This window comes from Thermobia domestica, chromosome 10, assembly GCF_964235325.1.
Source record: "Thermobia domestica chromosome 10, izTheDome1.hap1.1, whole genome shotgun sequence".
Classification (NCBI taxonomy): Eukaryota; Metazoa; Arthropoda; class Insecta; order Zygentoma; family Lepismatidae; genus Thermobia; species Thermobia domestica.
Genome location: NC_137463.1, coordinates 237,369,649 through 237,380,452, shown reverse-complemented (window position 1 = coordinate 237,380,452; position 10,804 = coordinate 237,369,649).

Here is a 10,804-nt window from a genome sequence, read left to right as displayed (position 1 = left end):
AGAATCGAGAAATTTTTGCTGACTCGGCTGGACATAACGGGACCACTACTACTATGTCCCAAATAAATAACATAGGGAAGATTTTTCAGTTCCCCACAGAACCACTCTACAGTTGGAAATGTTTATTTTTGGTAATTTACTTGGATAACCTAACAAAAACGTACAAACATACCGAATTTCTAGTTTTTATTCCAATTCCAAATACCTAAAATATGAGATTATACGTCCACAAAAGGGTCCATTTAAATAACATGGAGAATTTCTGCATCTCTCCTTTAGACCCCCTAGGAATAAAAAATATTTACTTTTGGCATTTTTTTTTCTGTGGGTTAGTCCCGAAAAACTACAATCATGTTAAATTTAATTATTGTAGCTCTACAGGAAGTACCCAATACTTCTGGGGGTAGAAGATGTCCCATATGAATGACATGGGGAAGATTTTTCAGTTTCCCACAAAACCACTCTACAGTTGGAAATTTTTACTTTTGGTAATTTACTTGGGTAACGCCAACAGAAACGTAGAGCATACCGAATTTCAAGTTGTTATTCCAATTCCAAGTAGGCCCTACCTAAACTATGAAATTATAGAATTAAAAGAACATCCATTTAAATATCATGGGGACATTTCCTCATCCTTCTTTTAGACAACCTAAAACTTAAAAATACTCAGTTTTGGCAATTTTTCTGTTTTTTAGTACCGAAAAGCTACAATAATGCAAATTTCAACTTTCCACCTTAACCGGCAGTATCCCTTTATTTTATTTCAGTCAGTTCACGTAGTTTCATATATATAGTTAGGATTATCTGGGCGATAGTGACATCTGTTGGCATGTAACGACAATTACTAGTGTGACTTTCAAGTATTATAAATGTGTAAATTTGATTTAAATTACTCTCTGAGCAAAACATGTCTATTGTAAAAAAATATTAACGTATAACAATTTCGTCAACTATTCCACTTTGGGTCATTACACATTATGAATACACAGGTAGTGACAAATTAAATATAAGGAACAGCAAAAAAAAAAAAAATCCTAAATCCTGATTGCTTACTATAGGCTCCTATAGCCAATCCCCTTACGTCACGCATGAAAAATCGCTATTCCATTTCCCCGTGTTGACCTCATATAAGAGGATTGGCTGTCGGAGCCTATACTAATCAAAGAGGATTCAGGACTTTTTTCGCTTTCTTATATTAAATCTGTCATTATCTGTCTATTCACACTGTCTGATGAAGCCAAAATAGAATAGTTGCCGAAACTGTTAAACGTTAATAATTTAATAATAATAATAATAATAATAATAATAATAATAATAATAATAATAATAATAATAATAATAATAATAATAATAATAATAATACGCATTGTTTTCCTCAGCGAGTAGTTTAAATCAGGTGTAAGTCGATAAGAAAATAAAGTTTGTATTTTGTTGTTGTTTATCAAGTAAAGCTACAATAGTATTTTAAATTGCTTTCTATTTCTTTGTTTACCATCTGTTTGATTAATGGGAGTACTTGCGTAGTCTTTTGTGTAATATTTTTTATAAGTTTGTAACTGCACAACTACACGCGACATAATAAATATAAGAAAATGTATTCATTGCGTTGGAATGTAATAAGAACGAAAATTATGAAAAGATCAACACAACAGAAAGTCATTTAAACTATTCTAGAAATAATTCTTTTCATTTAAGCATTTTATAATCTCCATTAAGTTAAGTATGAGTGCTCACGCAACTGCTAGAAATATATAATGGACCGAGTGTTTAGTCTAATATGAACGTCATTTGTTTTCCTGTGATAACACTTAGAAAAATGGAATAAATGTTGTTTTCATAAAGCTTCCGACGAAGAGAATATTTATTTATTTTACAGGCAAAACATTTTCATTCTTCTGGGAGTGGAGAACGAATATCTGTAACATTTTAGATGCTTTCAGAAACAATTGAAATATTATTACAATAAATATATTCCAGCTCAAAGACGAGTTAACTTTTGAACTTAGTGACCCTTGCAAACTTTACGTCTGTATTTATACAAAAGTACTACAGTTGACACAAATTTTCTATAAAATCTTAATTACGTTGTTAATTTAAATTATGGTGAGTATAACAATGAATCGTCATTATGTTTAATCTTATTTATAGTTTATACTGCATAACTTATACTGTTTACTAAACATTGTTATGAGCATCAACCATAAAAGGCTCTGATATGCAGGCCATGCAGCCAGAATGGAAGAAAGTACACTGTAAAAAATCGTTGTGTTATTTCAACGACATGGCTATGTGTTAACACGATTGTGTTAAAATATAACACAAACAGATGGTAAGAACAACTCACTCTCCATTTGGAGTTGTGTGTCAAATGCCGGTAGTTGAAATGACACACAGCCTGTGTGTTAAATTAACACAAGTGTAGAATCTTCGGTGGTGTATCCTGCGTGATTGCCAAATATGTTGGGCATCTATTTATAAAGGCTTATGAATTGAAGCTACAGACAAACAATCGAGAGAAATACTTAAACAATTCACGTATACGTAAAATTTCAACGTGCAAACCGCGCGATGGATTTTCAATTGTTTTACATAATGTTTCTGAAGAAATATTTCAACAGCGAGAATCAAAATCGTATTACTGTCATTTCTACACTGCACTAGAGCTCACAAGTCAACACCGGGGACTGTGCTTCAAAAATGGTGGAAAACAAGTAGAATCACGATTAAGAGGAAACCAAACATATTATAAGGATATAGGTCAGAGTTTCCTATCTCCTTGAACAAGATGTTGGTGAAGGTTGTGTTTCGCACCATCAAGAAATACTTCACAATAAATGTTGGCGAGGACGACAAAATTTTTAATGAAGATTTTCTATATGAAGTGTTCTGTAGTTTACTATTCTTATTTTAAAATTAGAATCTTCGGTAAGCGTAGCACGCACACCACATGGTTTTCCAACACAGAAAAATAGTTACATCAACACCACACACGAAGTTATTTTAACACCGAAATAAGTGTCGTAGTAACACAGAAGGGAGTCGAACTAACACCAAAAACGGTATTAATCTGATGATCTGACCTTGAATTTTAACACAAGGAGTGTCGAATTACCACCAAAACGGTGTTACTTACATGGATTTTACTTTGAACTATGACACACATTGTGTGTTGAAGTAATAAGAAAATGATGTTGAAGTAACACAGTGACTGTGTTATATTGATACTTGACATGGTGTAAAACATAATAATTAACACACTGTTTTACTTTCTTCGTGTTGATGCAACAGCGCCACAAGTAACACTCAACACTTTTCTCCACATTAACGATCTGACACGGTGTCGAATCAACACCGAAAATACTAACACAGATCCGAATTGAACACCGCTCAACACAAGTTGTGTGTTAAATACGTAATTCATCCCTGTGTTGAATGCCAACACCGCCGGTTCTGTGTTGAACTAATACCGCATAGTAGTAGTCATGCTGGAACCACTGCGCTGAGTTAAAATTGAGTTTTATGAACACAACCATTTTTACTGTGTAGGAACACGTTCACAGTTTTAACAAAGTTCATTCGGAAAACGGCCATTACGAAGATCTAGGTGCAGATGGGAGGACAATATTAAGATGGAACTCGCAGAAATATGAACACAAAGTAGAAACTTGATCCAAATAGCTAAGGACAGAGGTCAATGCAAAGCTTTTGTGAACTCGGCAATGAAACTCCGGACTTCGTATGCCTTAGAGTTAGTTGGTTGGTTACTCTTATTTATGTAGTGGAGAAGGATTACAAGCATACGAAAACACACGTGCGTTCTCGGTTCTTGCAGTCTTGAGTTCGATTCCCATTAAGGCTCAATTAAAATTTTACTTTAACTAAAATTTATTTTCATTAATCATCCGGCTCCTTTAGCCTAAAGGACTTAAACGTTAAGAAAAGTACAGGGTTTTCATAAAGTATGGACGGATTTATTTTGCTTATAATTTTCATAAAAATGCTCATAATGAAATCAAATAAAGTGCAAACGGTAGCGGAAGGATTAAATTTTTAGTTGACAACACTGTTAGATAAGCGGCAACTCTGAACTCCGAAAGTTCACCAAAGAGTTCAAAAAGCCGGCACCGACTGAGAGTGCAATCCGAAAGTGGCATGCTAAGTTCTTGGAGACAGGAAGCGTCCTGGACCGTCCTCGAAGTGGGAGGCCGCCAACATCGCCTGCAACAGTGAGCAGAGTAAGGGAAAGCATCATCAACAGCCCACAGAAGTCGATTCCTAGACGGTCCATGGAACTCGGAATTCCACAGACAACCGTGTTTAAGATAGCCAAGAAGACGATCAAGGCGAAAGGTGAAAACGGAAGTTTATGCAAAGAAGCCAAGTGGTTTGGAGAACTTAAAGGACAAAATCAGGGCGTCTGTGGCTGGCATTTCGGATCAAACATGGCTAAACGCTGTGAGTGGTTTCCAGCGCCGCCTACGCGAATGTGTGGACGTAAATGGCGCCCAGTTGGAGGTGTGGCGGTGAATGAACTGAGCTGGTGCAGATTACAGTTAAAAATTTAATCCTTCCGCTACCGTTTGCACTTTATTTGATTTTAATATGAGCATTTTTATGTAAATTATAAGCGAATTAAATCCGTCCAGACTTTATGAAAACCCTGTACATGGGAAAAAATTTTAAATATTATACATGCAAAAGTCAGGTGCTAGTGTTTTGTAATCTACTGACAAAATAATAGAAAGACAAGGAAGAAAATCTCTTGAGAACTGAAAGTCAACAATGTTTTAGCATTCACGCTTAATTTGCTACTAGTGTGACACATTAAATTCAATGTAATATAAATATTACACATAAAATTCACTACTTGACTGTTGATTACTTTGAAAATGCTAGGTATTGTTAAACATTAAACATAACACTTCATTTTCTATACCAATAAATAGGTAAAATAAATAAATAAGACAGTAACAATACTATTAATATTATATGTACATACTATATAGATGAAAAATACGTTGTCTATCATAACGAAGAACGACTGAACCGTTTGAAATGAATTTTATTAACAAAGGTACATGTAACATCTGCCTCTGACTGGGTTGTTGCCACACCATTTTTACTAACTTGCTTATCCTAACAGAGGAAAGGGGGTTAAAAATTTATGCCAAAAAGAGAATATCTAACGTTTGTGAGATGAAACTTGATACATAAAAACCTTATTTAAAACTAGTGTGCACGTGTCCGACTGTGTTTAGAACTTCCTGTATTAAGTGGAGAATAGAGGTAAGTTGTATAATTTTTGCTCAATATTTAAGAATGATGACATCGAGGTTGTTCTTATCATACCGTATTTAGCATTTGGTCCAGTCGGGTTTCTATAATTCATTAACATATATATCATAAGAGGAGGAGATGGACATACACTCCTTACTTTAAAATATGTGAGCCCATCTTCCGTTGTCTTTAAACATTCGCTTTTGAAGGGAAGAGGGGGCAAGTTCTAAATAAGCGGTCAATATCGTGGTTGTTTGTTCGATCATCACGAGAAATCGAATGAACCGTTTGAAATGAATATTCGAATACATGTAGTACTTCGAAGAAAATGGTTAGCTGACGTCTACTGGAAACTTGACAAAACTTCCATACAATTTAGAGGGTTGTCAACTATGCCTAAAAATAATATTTCAGGTGGAAATCAACACGAGGAAACAAGTAACAGCGGATTTAAGCTTAGCATTGAAAGTCATTGCAAAACAGAATGTGATGCGCGCAAACGAAAAAAAAAACGTAACTTTTTAGAATGTTTGAAGACATGATTAACAGATTATTTATCCGAACGGATCGACTACTTCTTACACGTGTCCGAAGTGTTTAGTTGCGCTCTCAAGTGATGCTGACTGATTTCGGCTACATTAAAATTTGTTTCTTATTGGGTTTCATTACTAAACTGCACTTCAATCCCCATGAACTTTTCCTCGTGTGTATTACCACCTGATTTTTTTTTTCAATCTGGCATAATTGATCATTCTCTAAATAGTGTCCAAGTTCGCCAGCGGACGCTAGGTGACCATTTCTTACAAGGGGAAAACAGACTTTGGTGAATGAACTTCTGGTCTATCCTTCGCGAGGTAGTAGTGCACATCCAAAATGTTAATATTACGAACTGGGAGAGCACAATAGCCAGAAATAGTGGCGAAAAAGCTTTTTAAAGATTCCTACTCGCACATAAATGATACTACGCGTAATGTTATCAAGTGACGACCTGGCAGAACATCTAGGACAACCGCTCAAAGGGTCCCGAGGTGGATTCCCGCTCGAGTCAACTTTTCTTGTATTTTGCTTTATCCAATAAAGTAGCCATAAAATTTCAACTCCCCACATGCTTATAATGCATAAAACAATAGAAATATCCAAATCTGTTGTCAAATTTTTCAATGTTCCATGTTAACTTATTCCGCGTTGTATACTGATATCACAGATTGTATTAAGGTTAGCACAGTCGTTGTGTAAACAATGTTCTAGACGCTTCGTGTCTATATCTGTGGACAGTGTGCGAATTATAAGGGGGATGAGGGAGAAATTCATTTTGGTAATACTGGATGTATGCTATAACCAGCGGCGTCATTTCAGACTTCGCTTGAGGAGGGTAAGAGAACCATCGACATAAGACTTTCACGTTCTGTACTAGTATATTAGTAGACAATCGATTAAAGTATATTTATTCCTCAAACTCTTGAGAGGCAGTTGCCCCTCCTGCTCTCCCTAAATGACGCCTCTGGCTAACACTATCATAGCTTGCTATGATATTGTCATCTGAAAAACAGACCATCCCCCCCTTGCAAAAGTCTGGTAAATTCGTACACTGTTCATAAATATAGACACGAAGCATCAAGAACATTTTTTTCACAACTGTGCGAACCATAATATAACCGTGGCATCAATATACAATGCGGAAGAGGTTACATTTTATTGATCGTTGTTTGGGATTATTTGTGTGTTTAACAGTGTGTGTGTGCCTTTAGCTGGCAACAGTGTTTAAGTTGCTTAACGCTTTTCTATTGTTGGGTGTGTGTGAGTGTGGAGGCAGCAAGAACATGAAGTTTTGGTGGACCATATATCATGGTCGAAAATCCTATAACATAACATAAACAATAAGCCATCGCAATCACAATCATTTACAACTAAAGACCTTGTGAACATGTTTATTCTCGTGTATATGTTTTGTGTGCAAATAGAAGTTGTAATCATTAAATACAGTGAATTTATATTTGGTTGCATTCATGTGGTGTACGAATCAAGCCTTACAGTCCACTAGTATGAATATTGTTTTTAACATTGTTATTGTACTTTAGTGAAGTTACAAATATATACATTCATATTGTACAATCGTTAACAGGAAATATACAAAGTTTTTACAACTGATTTGAACATTTCTATTGCTTTATGTATTATATGATGAATTAATATTTTACTTGTAGTTACAAATGGCTACTTTGTTTGTTAAAGCAAAAAACAAAAAGATAGACTCGAACAGGAATCGAACCCAGAACCCTTTCCACGGGAGTCGAGGATCCTTCTAACTCTGCCACGCCGTCATTTGATAACTTTTCGAGTCGTGGCATACATGCAGCGAGTTGGGAGCTTTAAGACGCTTTTCCCCACTATTCCATGGCTATTGCGCTCCTCCAGTTTGTAATATTAACACTTTAAATGTGCACTACTGCTTCGCGAAGGATGGCCTCGAAGTCCATTTGCCAAAGTTTCTTTTCCCTTGTTAGTTAGCTCTGGCCGGGCTTTTCTCATGTTACTTTCATACATATCCTAACCAAGGGAACGAGTATTAAAATACTACAAAAAGGACAGTTTCTGATGAATCTCTTATAATAAGAAGGTGAAATTCGGCATTTAAACTCCTCCTTACATATCTGGAGAACATGGTCCATCCCTTTCAGAAATTCCAACTCTAGCAAGGAAAGCAAGGCAACTACTATAATATCTTAATTTCCCGTTTTGTGTTCATAAACTGGCCAAAGCAAGTAAGTATTTTAGCTGTTTACAATAAATCTTGGGGATATTTAGCATTTGTATTTAGTTGCATCTTTCATTTCACTTCGAGTGATATGTTATTCTAGTGAGGAAGAGGTTTGAATATTTCGCAAATAATATTTCCACAAACATTCTTCTCGATCGAATAATGAGCATTTCAACTAGTTAGTGCCTGACCTTTAAAGATTGCTCCAGCCCATAGTTTTAAACGAATTGTGTATTCTATTTTTTTTATTTTTAGAATATATTTATGGATCTTTCGAACCGTATTAGGAACCTAGAAGCACAATTTTAGGAAGCTAAAATTCAAGTTTAATTATTCTATGGGTCACAATAGTTCAGCGAGTGATCAACTTCTATACACAGATTAGTGACTTTAATCTATTTTGGATTACGTGGCAACTTCTCCATGCATGGCTTGTAGATTAATAGAGACCTTTCACTGTTCAGAAACAATCATCTTTCCTGAAACTAATAGTTCTAAGGCTAATCAGTTGGTTCATTGGGAGTGTATCATTCTTTCAGCACCGAGACCATATGAGATATGGTTCTACAACTTCACTTGGAATCCTAAACTAAATGAACTCCCATCAGGAATCAATCTCTTGATAGGATTGATTCCATGTGTGTTACATTCTTTTCATTCTCACGTGAGTATTCCTAAATATAATATGATCTTCCAGAATACATACTGTCTTTCCACTCGGTATGAACATTAATTTATTAATCATATTCTTATTAAATAGTGGACATGATTTCTTTTTCAACATACTGAAACATCTAATAATAAAATATACTAATATTGTTTCTTTCCTCTTCTCTTTATGTTTTCACACAGACCAGTATTTCATTAATAACGTTGTGTTTTTAAAAACAGGTGTGTTCGGTTCACAGTTAAGACAGAGATACAAGTACTTGAAAGCGAATCAGGCTATATTTGCTTTGCACAATGATGACTCGCCAACTTCCTACTTTCATTTCAATTACTTGTATATTTAGTTTCGGATGTAAGCTTATTTTTATATTTTATTAATGGAAAGAAATCTAGAACACCGTCACTTTTGATCTACCTAGGTAGAATCATACTTTGAGCTTCATATTATTATTACCTTAGACAAGAATAACAAAAAAACCTGACAATGAAACCATATACGAAACTCTAATACTATAAGTAATGACTGTTCCTTCGACGAAAAGAAAAAAAGAAAAAAGTGCATTTGATGAAGATTCGAACATGTATCAGCTGATTAGTAGGTTAGTACGTTACTGACTACGCCACATACTCTGGTGCTTCTTTTCTTGCTATACACTTTAAACATTCAGCTTGTGATTTTTCCTTCTGTCGTCTTAGCATATAACAGTTTCTCTACTTTCCCAGCTTGTCACACTATTCGTGTTATTTGTTGTGTAAATTGCATTTGCAAACGTAATGTTTTGTTGTTTTACCAGGATCGACACCTTTATAAGTTGTAAGGTCAATTACAATAAGGGAACTGATTTTCTCATATCTTCCATCGCTTCAAGGGTCAAAAGATACTATCCCGCGGAAAACATGCATATACTTATGTGACAGAAAATACTTAGCTTTCCATGTGAGTTTTCTGTGGTTTAGAGATTGAGTACAATTTGAAACTCATAAATGTTGCAGAGAGCATGGTGGCTCAGTAGTAGAGCGCTCACTTCTGGTGCGTGGGATTCCTCGTTCGATTCTCGGCCAAGTAAATTTGTAGTGGACAACACCGTGCCAATAGGTTTTCTCGAGGTATTCCGTTTCTTCCCACTTTATCATTCCATCAATTGTTCAATAATCATTTACTTGCTTTAATCATCGTCTCTCTTAGCCTAATGGGCATAATCGTAGGATCTCAAACTCGAATATTTCATTCCCATAAATTCTCCATTATCAACAGTAAATAATTATCTAATTCGTGACAAGAGTGCAACTGGATTTGCTCCACCATGCAATCCCGGCAGCTGTTCAATGTTTACTATAAAAGAAGTGGAAAAGCACTTTTATTTGAGCACTTATGAATAAATATAGAAGTTATAAACAGTCTAAACCACATGACTACACATTCAGATTTGTAGGACCTCCACTACATTTTAAATAATAGGACCTCAATAAATTTTACCATACTAATAAGTGAGACTTAATGTAAACTCAGCTCCCAGTCTGTCATACTACGGAACTCTATACTATAATGCATAAACTGTATTAACTGAAACTAGTAATTTGTTACAGATATTGTGATATTGTGCACCTAACAAGTTTCTAATAAGAGTTACTGAATAGTTGAGCTTATTTGGAACAGAGAATCAATGATTACTTAATAATCCTCTTACACTAGCAATTTGCATTTGTTCTAAAATCACTACATTTATTATCATCCTACATTAAGATGTATTACAGTCAGTTTTTTTTAGTTAATTATTACCCAAATATTAACTGTGATCAACCAAAGTGTGAGATTTATATATATCCAAAAAACATGCATTGTTAACTTGGAAGTTCATTTCCAAATTTCTTGTTTCTTTAAAAGTAATGTTACACTCAGCTATTTATAGTCTCTACAATATTCTGTACAATATTCTCTAATACAGTGAAATTTATTTTTCAGGCTATGCTGATGTGTAAACTTGTAATAAACGTTATACTTTTGTTACAATTCGAATCCACATCAGAATTTAAAATTAGCATTCAAGGAACCACTAAAGAAATAGATCACTTACATGATATATTGCTAAGAATCCTTGA